The following is a 13,758-nucleotide window of genomic DNA, read 5'->3' on the forward strand; positions in this document are numbered from 1 at the left end:
GAATGTGTTTTGTGCTGTAACACCACAATGTGTGGCTGGCACAAACCAGAAGCACACGCAAAGGGTTATACCGCCACCTTGTGATCCGTGCTTGCATGTGTCGGCATATTGGATGAATAATTTATTTTTATTTTCAATATTTTATGGTGCGTGCCTCATTTTTCATTGCGTGGCCTTGGACAAAAGGTCATTGCCAATACTGAACTTGGATCGTAACCGTGTTTTTGTCATTACCATTTGTTTTTACTTAAAAGTATTTTGAGCCATTGTTATAACGTTTGCTTTACGTGTGTTTGTATTTAACACATTGCAAGTATGTAAACCAGAACTTGTATAATGCACAACAGCCAGTACAGAGAACTGTGACGGAAAATACTGAACAGTTACATTGCAGTTATGAGCTTAGGATTAGAGGGTTAGCGGTTAGGATTAGGGTTGAGGTATTGGGGGGAAGGGGAGGTTTGGATTCGGGGATAGAGTTAAGGGGATAAGGGTTTTGATAGTTTAGGACTGAGACCGACCACGGAGAGTGCCATCTCAACCAGACCTGGTGAAGTATTTAGGGGCCGTCCATAAATGACGTCACGCGATTTGGGACGATTTTTGACCCCCCCCCCCTTCTTCGTCACACGGCGTCACAAAAAGTCAGACCCCCCTTTAAATATGACGTCACAAAGCTCTGCCCCCCCCCCAAATAAAACATGCTTCAAATCGCTTTAAACTATTGTCATTGTAGTGCGTATTTAATGTGGCGCTGCACTCTGATGTTGTAGGAGAAAACATTTATTAAAAAGTCTATTTCATTAAGTAGAACGTGTTGTCTATATTTATTTAAAGTTGCGCATTTTGATGTGACGTCACATTTCTCAAACCCCCCCTCCCTCGTTACACATCGTCACCAATGTCTGACCCCCCCCCTCCTAGGTGCGTGACGTCATTTATGGACGGCCCCTTTATAGCTCATCGGATTCCTTCGTTATAAATATGATCTTCTCGCTCCCCTCGCCCATCCAATCCTTCCTCCGTCCCCAACTGATCTCCCTCCCTCTCCAACCCACATCTCTAACCTCACTCCGCAACGTTCATGGGCAACCCCTAAACTTCACCCAGCACAAAGCATGGCAGATGGGGACTGTTGGTCATCCAGAACAGGACCATGTAAAAGCAGAGCAGCGACTCATCGTCAGAGCGAGTCGCCACTCCGCTACCCTCATCACCAGCCACTTCTATTGAGCCTTCGTTAGTTGCTGCTCCCTCGCTCTCACTAACTCCTCGATCCTCCGTCACCCACTCATCTTCCTCTGCCTCTCCTCTTCGTCTCCTTCCTCAGCCCCATTCGCCCCTCTCTGCTCCCTCCTCCTCCATCCGTTGCACTGTGCCACCCACCCTCTCTCCTACCCACTCTCCCCCCCCTCTCTCTCTCTCTTTACATCCTCCCTCTCCCCTCTTTGGCCACATCCCTCTCAACCCACCAGCTCTCTTTCATTCTCCTCCCTTCCCCACTCTCCTCCCTCTCACCCCCTCCACTCCGCCCTCTCACCCCCTCCACTCTCCTCCCTCTCACCCCCCTCCACCTCCTCCCTCTCACCCTCCTTCTCACTCCTCCCTCCCACCCTCCCCACTCCCCTCCCTCTCACCCCCCTCCACTCTCCTCCCTCTCACCCCCTCCACTCTCCTCCCTCTCACCCTCCCCACCCTCTCACCCCCCTCCCCACTCCACCTCCACCCCTCCCTTTCACCCCCCTCCACTCTCCTCCCTCTCACACTCTCACCCCTCTCCACTCTCCTCCCTCTCACCCCCTCCCTCTCACCCCCTCCCTCTCACCCCTCTCCACTCTCACCACCTCCACTCCTCCCTCTCACCCCCCCTCCCCACTCCACCCCTCCCTTTCACCCCCTCCCCACTCCTCCACTCCTCCACTCTCCTCCCTCTCACCCCCCTCCACTCTCACCACCTCCACTCCTCCCTCTCACCCCCCTCCCTCTCACCCTCCTCCCCCTCTCAACCTCCTCCTCCACTCTCCTCCCTCTCACCCTCTCACCCACCTTCACTCTCACCACCTCCACCCCTCCCTCTCACCCCCTCCCCACTCCTCCCCCACTCCTCCCTCTCACCACCTCCACCCCTCCCTCTCCCAATCCACTCCTCCCCACTCCTCCCTCTCACCCTCCCCACTCCTCACCCCCCTCCACTCTCACCACCTCCACCCCTCCCTCTCACCCTCCCCACTCCTCCCCACTCCTCCCTCTCACCCCCTCCACCCCTCCCTCTCACCCTCCCCACTCCTCCCCCTCACCCCCTCCCCACTCCTCCTCCACCCACCTCCACTCTCACCCCCTCCCCACTCCCTCCCCACTCCTCCCTCTCACCCTCCCCACTCCCTCCCCACTCCTCACCCACCTCCACTCTCACCACCTCCACCCCTCCCTCTCACCCCCTCCCCACTCCACCTCCACCCCTCCCTCTCACCCTCTCACCCCCTCCCCCACCCCTCCCTCTCACCCCCTCCCCACCCCCTCCCCACGTGGCTGTCTCCATTGGCCTCCGCGGGGCGAGAGGCGCCCGAGGGGAGGAGACTCGGAGCGGTCGCCAGACGATCTGCGTGCCCGCCCTCTCCGTCCCTCGTCACTTGGGGCGTGCGGGGGCTGTGGGATGTGTTGCCTTATTCGCCTCCCTCTCTCTCGCGTGCCCCTTGCGTTTTGAGTCAACTTTTAGAATGTGCACACTCCGTCGGATGCACTGGTAACATTTTCAGCGCCATCATCATCTTCTTATATCGGCCGACAGTGAAGGACATCATCGTGGTCGTCGTGGTCGTCGTCGTCTTGACGGTGAGTTTGTATCCCACCCCAGCGTGCCACTTAACAAAATTAATTCCGCTGTGTCGGCTTCATAACACCACCATCACCACCAACAACAACATCAGCAGCAGCAGCATCGGCAGTTTAACATCACACGAAGCCCATCACCACCACCACCACCTTCCACGATCATCATCACCAATGTACACAATATACACAATCTTGTACAAAAGTATTTTAAGTGTCGCCACGCCGTGTCCCCAATGTCCAGGGGGGCTGGTGGTTGAGCAGGGCGAGTGGGGTGGAGGGGTGGAGAGGGTGGAGAGGGTGGACGAGACTGGGAGACTTTCGCCCGTCAAATTCGAGATATTTTCAAACATCTGCGGCTCGTGGAAGACGCCTAAAGCCCTCCCCACGCCGCAGTGTCAACTCGCCACTGAGTGGCGGTGACGCGTGCCAGACTAGGTGCACCTTGAGACCACGTGCCAGACTAGGTGCACCTTGAGACCACGTGCACTGTTGTCGTGAGCTTGCTGCTGCCAAGTCACGGGACAGACCCAGGTGCAATGGGTTGGCTGTGCCAGGCTAGGTGCAGGAGGTGGTCACAGGACAGACCCAGGTGCTATGGGTTGACTGATTGTGCCAGGCTAGGTGCAGGGAGGTGGTCAAGGGACAGACCCAGGTGCTGTGGGTTGACTGATTGTGCCAGGCTAGGTGCAGGGAGGTGGTCACGGGACAGACCCAGGTGCAATGGGTTGACTGATTGTGCCAGGCTAGGTGCAGGAGGTGGTCAAGGGACAGACCCAGGTGCTATGGGTTGACTGTGCCAGGCTAGGTGCAGGGAGGTGGTCACGGGACAGACCCAGGTGCAATGGGTTGACTGATTGTGCCAGGCTAGGTGTAGGGAGGTGGTCAAGGGACAGACCCAGGTGCTACGGGTTGACTGATTGTGCCAGGCTAGGTGCAGGGAGGTGGTCACGGGACAGACCCAGGTGCAATGGGTTGACTGATTGTGCCAGGCTAGGTGCAGGGAGGTGGTCAAGGGACAGACCCAGGTGCTATGGGTTGACTGTGCCAGGCTAGGTGCAGGGAGGTGGTCACGGGACAGACCCAGGTGCTATGGGTTGACTGATTGTGCCAGGCTAGGTGCAGGGAGGTGGTCAAGGGACAGACCCAGGTGCTATGGGTTGGCTGTGCCAGGCTAGGTGCAGGAGGTGGTCAAGGGACAGACCCAGGTGCTATGGGTTGACCGACTGAAATGACCGGCAAATGCCTACCCACCCGTGCTTCACCACTGTGCCACCCGGCTGCGTTTTAAACGCCCCGGCGCTCCGCTCGTTGTTGTGAGCGTGGCTCCTCCGCCGTTCTGCTTTTGCCCAAGAGCGGATGTACATTTCGATTTAAAGCTTTCGTGACTGCAGGGATTCATCTTCTTGGTTCTTTCGGTAAAGTCACGTAGAAGGGAAATAATAAAATAATAAAAATAAAACAATAAAATAAAATTATTTATTTAAAAAAATAAAATAAAAAAGTTTTTATTTTTATTTTATGTAAAAAAAAATTGTATTCTATTATTTCCCTTCTACGTGACTTTACCGAAAGAACCAAGAAGAAAAAAGCGGATGTACAGTTCAGTGTTACATTAAACGTGCAGTCTATGAACTGTTAATTAGTGCACAATGTGCGCGTGAGGTCGCATTAGGACTACGGGTGATATTGTGTTAAACTAAGCTCACATCAAGACTGCACGCTGCATGTACTGTATACAGTACACGTGTGTACTGTATACAGTACACGTGTGTACTGTATACAGTACACCTGTGTACTGTATACGCACGTGCACTGTATACAGTACGCACGTGCACTGTATACAGTAAACACATATGCAGTGCACTGTATACAGTACACACGTGTACTGTAGATGACACGTACAGTACAGTACTCTACAGTATATAGTTGGTACAGTACGTGTTTTTGAGCCTGGCACGTATTGCAGTACTGTAGAGTACTAGCCGACACTCGTGCAGTACAGTTCTGCATACTGCATCGTACCAGTAGACTTTGCTGTATGTACAGTACGTACATCACGTACAGTATATACAGTATATACAGTGCGTACAGTACGTACTCGAGGCTGGAGCCCCTGTGGATCTGTGGCCAGAAAGTATTGGTGTACAGTGCTACTAATCTTAACTCTGTCCCTAACAACTAAGTCTGAACTCTCACCCCCCCCCCCTAACCCTCCCTAACTCTTCTAAGCCTTCATTCTAACCCTATCCCTAACTTGACGCCAACACTTAACTATAACCCCTATCCACAACTCTTAACCACGACCCTGGAACTATTACCTTCAAATCATTGACTCTAAGCCTGAACTACAACTCCTAACTCTTAAATACCCTAACCTATAATCCTTAACCCCGGAAATCCCAACTCGAACCGCAAAACAAATGATCTAAACCCAGCCCTAAACCCTAAGCCCAAAGCAGATAAACCCAAACCCTATCCTCTCAGCTCTAAACCCTCATATAAAACCCCATAGACCCAAAAACTTCACCTCCAAATCCACACCCTTTTAAACCTACAACGAAAACTATAAGATGCGGCTTCTCAATATCAAGTTCAACAACCAAAAATATGTGGTCTTTGATGGGATACAAATTTTCAGGTACCAAAGTCGCTATAATGTGTACGTAAGCAGGTAGTACATCTCCTTCATATACTACATCTGTCCCTTCAAATTAAAATAAAGACACACTTTACACATCTGATCAGCCACACGGCATTTTAGGAGTTGCATTATTTCAGCAGCATCGCTTAAGCAAGAAAGACCTCGACCGATTTCGACATTCATTGTTTCATCAGCAGTTGGGGCTTACTTGAATCCTTGGCAGATGTTAAGGGCCCTTTATTTAAGATATGGGTCATTATTAACGCAAACTCATATAATACATCAACTGATGAGACACTGACATTCGCTTGGCTTGAAACAATCTTACTGAAATGATTCTGTTGTACATTTATTTCATTTTCACGTGGAGACATTTTTTGATTATTTCGTTTCGTCATGCAGGTTGTTGCCATAACTGCACCGCGCTGGTCAGCGTGGGTTGGTGAAAGAGTTAAGGGTCAAGGGTCGAGTGGGTTAGTTATTAAAACCATTTACAATTTTTGTTTTACCACGTAAGGCCAACAGCTATATAGCGTTTTTTCGGAAATGACTTGGCCACACATGATAACTCGACGAAGTGGCTTATCATGTCGAAATTTAGAGCGGCCAAATATTGTAAACACGTGTTGATTCTAAAGATGGAGGGGAAAGACAGTAGCACCCAGAGAAACATCCATACGACCACGGGAAAAGAGGCATGCAAACTCCAAATATACAGCACCCACGACCTCCTGTATACCAGGCGAGGTCGTTAACATCTCCTAGCCACGTGTTGATGATGATGAGAGAGAGAGGCACACAAACTCAAAATATACAGCCGGCATCGAACCCACGACCTCCTGTATACCAGGCGAGGTAGTTAACATCTCCTAGCCACCGTGATGATGATGAGAGAGAGAGACGCAAACTCCAAATATACAGCAGCAGGCGTCAGGGTCGGGATCGAACCTACGACCTCCTGTATACCAGGCGAGGTAGTTAACATCTAGCCACCGTGATTATGATGAGAGAGATGCAAATTCCAAATATACAGCAGGCGTCAGGGTCGGAATCGAACCCACGACCTCCTGTAGACCAGGCGAGGTAGTTAACATCTCCTAGCCACCTTGGCACACATTATTAGTGCCACTGACTGGGGATTCCAACTGGGGGTCATGGTGTTGGTGGCGCAGTGCGCCAACCCGCTGCCACCGCTTCAACACTGCCTTGTAAGTGACGTACATATATAGTATTTACTGGGTGATATTTGTGTATAGTATATACACAACTATGTTCAAACAAACGTATCTCAGAAGGCAATGTATATCATGAAGGTGGTGAGTTTGTGGTCTTTTTATAGAAGTTGTATTTTTATCTCCAACGTCATCAACGGCGAATTTGTCACGTTTAACTTTGCAGTGTTTGACATAGCGGTAGTATATATATATCTCATCGCAGATATATTATGAACGTTTGTGTCTGTATCTTGGCAGATTTACAGACGAACGACGCTTTGAGGAAAGTGCTTGACTTTGTTGGCAACTTGCACACAATCTGCATTCGCTGTGGTCACATATTTGGTGAACATTGCGGTACTTGGGACATAGATTACATCCGCTGTTGTGAAATATAAATACTGTATTCTGTAATCCATGCTGCCATATAAACACTAAATGTAGGCCAGTCTTTACACCATGGCTGTCCCCTCAGCAGATCACTCTTGACACAAACCCATCACCCTGTTAGCGTTGGTTAAATGAGTACCACGGCGGAATTCCACCTGGTTGTCCTTCGGATAGACTCTCCACTGTCGTAAGTGTCGAATTGTCACTACTGGCTCAGCATTGCCACTACTGGCTCAGCATTGCCAAAGGGAGATGAACATTACCCAGTATTTATTGAAGCAAATGGGTACTTCAATTTGACTTTGTGTTGCCTCCGAAACGTCGTGATTTTTATTTTATTTTTATTAATTTTAATTTCATTTTTTTACCTACGTGACTTTGCCGAAAGAACTAAGAATATGAATCCTTGCAGTCACGAAAGCTTCAAATCTGGAAACATCCCAATGTAAGGACCCTCATGCAAAGTGGTCTTGAAACTCTAAAGCTCCCAGTCATGTATGATATGTTATCATCGTTTGATTCTTGGTCCTCAAGTAGTAATAATGAGATTTTTGTTTTTTACCCGGATCCACTTGCTAATGAGACTAACATACTCTCTCGAGTTCTCAACTAGTTCAACAAATTGACTCGATCTCGACAGGAAGACATGAGTGTCTTTTGACATGACAGCAAAGGGAACTGTGACTCAATACCTACTCCACTATGTTTCCGTGAAGAGCATGGACGTTCGCCTAATTTGTATATTTTATTAAGCACTAGCTGTACTACCCGGCTTCGCCCAGGACTTGGATCCACCACGCCCGGCCGCCTTTGTCTCCCCAGTGGCGATGTTCACACACCACAGCAGTTACTCGTTTTAGGCTGAGTCGACCTAGGGGAGGTCCAGGACCGGTTCAAATAATCGTCATCGGTGGTGGCCGTGAGCGGGAATCGAACTCGGGTCGCCGGGTTTGAAGCGCGGCGCGCTACCCGCTACACTACAATGCGTTACGCTTCCACATGCGCGGGTCATGTGACAGATTTGACGTCACAGCTCACTTGCTGTGCAAAACATAAATGCATTATTGAGCTCCCCCGCCAAAAAAACTAAACAATAGTGTTTTTATAATTTTTGCATGGTGTACAGTCTGGAAAGTAACCACATGGCAAATGTCCAGTTTGTTGTATGTCGGGAAGTACGCTAAACATTTTGAACAGACACACATATTCACCACTTTGCATTTTATATATATGGAGATAAACAGATATCTTTTTAGAATTTGGTCAAGTCATTCTATTGGCCTCTGATATATCTCGCACCATATCAGACATCAAGGTTCTGATGCCACTTGCTACTGATGTAATCCATGCTCAGAAATTGAACCCAGTTGGATAGTTTGTAGGCCTGGCACAGGGCTCTCTGTACATTGTCCCACTTACACAGCATACAGACACATTCATTACTGCGGCTATACCATGTACAAAAGACAGAAGACTCCACAAGAAATCGTTAGATTCCTTCGCTGATCATGCATAGTTCAAGCCAGGGAACTTCTCAGGTCAAATCATTCTTATAGTTGGGATTGTGACAAAACAAGGGGTGATTAAAATGTATCGCCTGGAACAGAAAACAGACGAGACTCATTTGCACCAAGTGCAATGCACTTCCAAAAAAACTGTCTTGCTCTAACCATTCACTCACAAAATATGTTGCTTTATCGCCACTAGAAAAATCACTTGCCTCATAAGTCATTAATTGACTGTGGAAACATGGATGGCACTGGGAGCCAGATCTGATGAGTTTTAGTTTTGTTCTGGTTTCTCTATCTCTGATTTACTGCGTATTTCACTGGATTTTTCCCATTTTCTCAGTTTTAAAGTTCACACACTGGCAGGGTTACTTCGAACGCCGGTAGAAAATAAACAGCTTCTCTCTTGGTATTCAACTGGATAAGCATTAAAATAATTTTTTTAAACATATATCTTCAAGTTAAGCTTATCATTCACCCTTTGTTGTAGCACCACTCATTCTATGTCAGGGCACAGACGTTTTGGTCACCCCCCTCGTATGTTTGTGGCAGCGAGGTTAATTTCCCAACTGTGTCGTTCCAATTACGCCATTGTTGGAGATCATCAGCAAGGCATAGTGCGAGTTTTCTTTACTCGCAGCCAGAACGTTTGCAAAAGCCGCATTATAAAACCAAGCCAGCCCAATCCTCACTTTGGTCTCATTCGTCATTTATCATTTAGTACTTTGTGCATGAATGAACATGTATCTGACTAATATGTAAAGACAGCAAAGCTAAGAGAAAGATCCCCCCATGTATCCTTACAAATGTTTGGGGCAAGCTCTGTTCGCAAGCACGTACATATGTGGTTAGCCCCACGCCTGACCGCCTTTGTCTTTCCCGTGCTGATGGTTAGAACACCACACCCAGGCACTTCAAGTTCAGTTGATCTAGGAGAGGCTCGCTGTCATTCAAATACCACTCGCAGCTCATGCACACTACCACTTGCCAATGCTCCAACACACAACGTTTTATTTCCCAGTGTCCTATAGGCAACCAGGGTTGTACTCAGGAGCAGGCTTCAAATTCCGCTTTCCACGTAAATGTCTTGTTATGTTTGTTGAGCACATCTTTAAAAACATAGGTCTTATTAGACAACAACATTTGTGGAAACAAACTCTGGGTCAGTGTTATCTGGGCCTTATTAGCTGGACTACCAAGATGCTGTTGTTGAGCCTTCTTTGTAAATGATGGGGCCCTATTAATAAAAAAAAACCTTTCATAAAAAGGTGTCAGTTTTGTTGCCAGATAGAAGGGTAAAGAACCAATTATCACCTTTCATATTTCTTTTGTTTATCCTGCACATCCTGCCTTCAGAAAGAGGGAAATCCCCCACGGAGTGACCCCTGATTATGCCGATGACGTAACCAAGCCCCGTCCATCACGTGTCCAGTGACACATGTGGGAAATATTTTTATTTAAAACTTTCGTGACTGCTGGGATTCATATTCTTGGTTCTTTATTTTTTTAAATTATTTTATTGTTTCCCTTCTACGTGACTTTACTGAAAGAACCAAGAATGTGGGAAATAGTTTGGATCTTTTTTTCTCTTCATGTTGTGTATTTTCATGTAATCTTATTGGTCTCATAATCGTACTGATAATCAGCAGAGGAATCCGTTACTTCAATAACCACCCCAGCTCTAAAATGACTTTTATGTAGAGATACATTGCCCACAATGCAACAGTGCAAAACAAGTTCTTATAACCCTCCTATTTTTGCTGGATCACTGCTCAGTACAGAGATCTACAGCCTTGTAATCCACCTATTTCACTGCCTTAACGTACATATAACAGGAGTGCCAATTCTGACCTACACAAGCGTGCTATATATAGGCCCTGGGTAGTAAAAAAAAACATCTGTAAATTCAAGCGAGTTTTTTCCACAGGCAATACGGTGTAACCCGTGTCCCATATCCTTGCCCTGGGATGGGCCCCTGGGTTGGCAGTTTGATGCGGGGAATTTGCAACGCGTGGGCGACCAAAATGATACGGCATCAAAGCGTGACAGGCTGTACCACGGCAGAGAGCAATCTGGGCTTTGCGGTATAGATACTCCCCTGTGCAACAAAATGGCCTCCAAACGGGGAGCACGGTTCCCAGGTTTCCATTTTCCTGAGATGTTCACCTGATATTACCTCCACCCACACCACTGTTTGGCTATTCAGTCAACCAGACGTCCTTGAACTGTGGCATTCAGTGCATGCAACATGCGTGTCCCCGTTAGGGTCTCTTGAGTAGAGCTGGGATATTTTATTATTTAAGTGCAGTGTAATCGATTGCCCTACGGATTGTCGGTTTGATTACACGTGTGCCGCTGGACGGGAGGTGATGGGTGGTGGCTTCGTGATTTTATCGGCATCATCTCCCACGTAAGACTGGGCGTAACTTGTAGGGGGTTTCTGCCTTTGGGAGATGGTTGGATATTGGGGGGGGCTATCATTTTTAAAGGAACTCAAGTACCCCAATCAACTACATCAAAAGTGGCCAATTAACAAGTTTTAGTCGAATAATCGCCTTAATCTACTAATCGACCCAGCTCTGGTCTTGAGTTATCTTATGTGTGGGTTTTCCGTAGCTTCTGCGGTTTCCTACCACATGAAAAAAATACTCATTGGAAATTAATTTGCCAATTATCCCAACTCAGGGCCCTCTTGAAAAAAGTGTCTTCACACTCACTGCAAATATGTTTTTCCAGCATAAATAATGTGAATTAAATGGACACCATATTTAGATATTTTCAAAGCATATCGCAATAATTTCAAGTGATATTTCTACAGCTGTAGCTGCAGTAATGACTCAGTCCTATAACTCGTGTGTGTCCTAGATGATTTATCGACACAACATCAGGACTAATTCTTTCCATAAGTGAACCCAAGTTTGTCCTAAGCTGGCTATTGGCACAGGTGGTGCATCGGCCAGTAATCTCAGTCAGTCGACCCATGGCGCCTGGGTCTGTCCCTTGACCTCCTGCCAGCGGGCGTTCGACACTTCACGTGGCCTTAACGTGCACATAGCCTGGCACAAGCGCCGTCGTGACGCCACCGTCACTTAGTGGCGAATGGCGGTTGTTGTTGTTGGGCATTGTAAGTTGTACATTTGTACTTTTTTTTATTGGCTGAATTAACCAAGTTAACAGGCTCATAAAATTAACCCCCACCACCAATCATCGTTCGGAAATTCGATTAAAAAGTTAGGGTCTGAGAATAGGTTTTCCCCTTTTTTCTGGCAACAAAACAGGTGTTAAGATGTTAAAACACCAAACTGAAACCTTTTACAAGGAATCATGTCTGCATTAACCACAATGCTTGTGGTCAGAATGCAAAAAACACACTTTGATAAAATATTAATTGTCTTTGAAACTGATTGGTCCACACCAGAGACAGCGTTCTTTGGAGCCTAGTCTCAAAAGGTGTTAGACCAGAGGACGCCAAAAGGCGTACCTAACACCTTTTGAGACTAGGCTCCAAAGAAAGCTGTCTCTGGTGTGGACCAATCAGTTTCAAAGAAAATGCATATTTAATTATCAAGGTATATTTTTTGCATTCTGAGCACAAGTATTGTGGTTAATGCAGACATGATTTCTTATAAAAGGTTTCAGTTTGGTGTTTTAACATCTTAACACCTGTTTTGTTGCCAGAAAAAAGGTGAAAACCTATTCTCATATTTTGGTACTGGCAAAGGAGGTCCCATGATGTTAGGCTCTGCTCAAATCTTATTCAAGGGATTTAGCATCCACCAAGTAATCTTTTGGATTTGCCAAAAGTTGCGACGTGCTGTTCAAAAGGCTTAGATTTAGTTTGCTTCTGGTCACATCCGTTGCGTGACCATGCACTTGATTTTTAGTGACCCCACATCTTCATGAAATTATTAATTTGTTAGCCATTCACATTACTGTATAAACATAAAAGATAGTAAAAATAAAACATAATAAAATACAATTCTCACGACGTTTCGGCCACAACGCAAGCAGCCATCCTCAGGTGAAGAACAGGTCTGTCGGAAAGACAGCGTCTGAATGAGCACCACCAGGTTTGGCAGCGTATATTTAAGCTGGGTTAGAGGAGGAAGGGCGCCTTGACAAAGGAATTTGCATATCAACAGAGGAATTTAGCATATTTATGGAAAATTCAGATATGGGATTAGTCACTACTTGTGGATTATTATTTTTTATTTCCCTTCTACGTGACTTTACCAGAAGAACCAAGAAGATGAATCCCTGCAGTCACGAAAGCTTTACATCGAAAAATAGAAGATAGTATTGGGGAAAAAACAAACATGTGATGCATTCAGTGAGTTTTAACTTGCACTGATCTTGAAACAAGATTCAGATTCGACCTCAAAACTGCTCTATGTGCATGTATTCACACGAACCGACTCGCACCGTGATTTAAAACCGAAGTCTAATTTAATAACGTAATTATACTAAATATGACGAATCTACACACAGAGAATTATCCTGCAATTTTAAAACGCATCGGCAATATTTGTGGAACGTAATCTATATTTGCCCAACGTTCATGGAAGGCTGTTCATCAATTACATCACATCTGGTATGGATACTACTGTCAATGATTGTTCCCATTTCAGAGCCTGAGGAAGTTCAGGGCACATTTGATCATCTTGTACAGTACAGAGTTGGGTGCCATAAAATCTATAGTACAGTTTAGCATTTTAGACCAGGTCACCCTCCAGGGGAGGGTATCACCAAGTAAAAACAAAACTGGATTTAGAGAAGTTTTTAAAAAAACTTTTTTATTTTCTATTTAAACAAATTCTTCACAATGGGGGTGTATGGACTTTTTCAAGATTTGGGAAATTCGAACGACATTTTTTTGTTCAGGCCACATTTATTTAAATTTGGATTTTATGAAACAACAACATAGGGCCCCTTAACAACGCTTTAGGCGACAGAGAAACCGGCCAGTGACAATAATAATAATACAATTTATAACGCGGTCAAATTTGCGGACGTAACGGCCGCAACTCGGAGGCAGGGAGCCAAGCTCAGAGTCGCTCGAAAGCATGATTGTAGAGGTGAGTCTTTAAGTGCCTCTTGAAGGAGGCGATTGAGGTGATGCTGCGAATGTGCAGAGGGGTGACGGCGTTCCAGACTGTTGGGGCTGCCACCGAGA

The 13,758-nt window shown here is 46.5% G+C and overlaps 1 protein-coding gene across 4 annotated transcripts in view; it reads left to right on the forward strand.

Moving 5' to 3' along the window:
• The first annotated feature begins 2,595 nt into the window (after positions 1-2,595).
• The window catches only part of LOC133346766 (E3 ubiquitin-protein ligase TRAF7-like), a 43,509-nt gene continuing 32,346 nt past the window's right edge, over positions 2,596-13,758 (forward strand). Inside the window, exon 1 of one of the 4 annotated variants that reach the window (XM_061558647.1) lies at positions 2,596-2,832. The gene's annotated coding sequence lies outside the window, so the exon portion shown is untranslated. The remainder of the gene's footprint in view (positions 2,833-13,758) is intronic. The other 3 variants (XM_061558621.1, XM_061558629.1, XM_061558658.1) reach the window with 3 other exon arrangements.

Source organism: Lethenteron reissneri, chromosome 3, assembly GCF_015708825.2.
Source record: "Lethenteron reissneri isolate LAM-NWPU_2019-01 chromosome 3, ASM1570882v1, whole genome shotgun sequence".
Taxonomy (NCBI): domain Eukaryota; kingdom Metazoa; phylum Chordata; class Hyperoartia; order Petromyzontiformes; family Petromyzontidae; genus Lethenteron; species Lethenteron reissneri.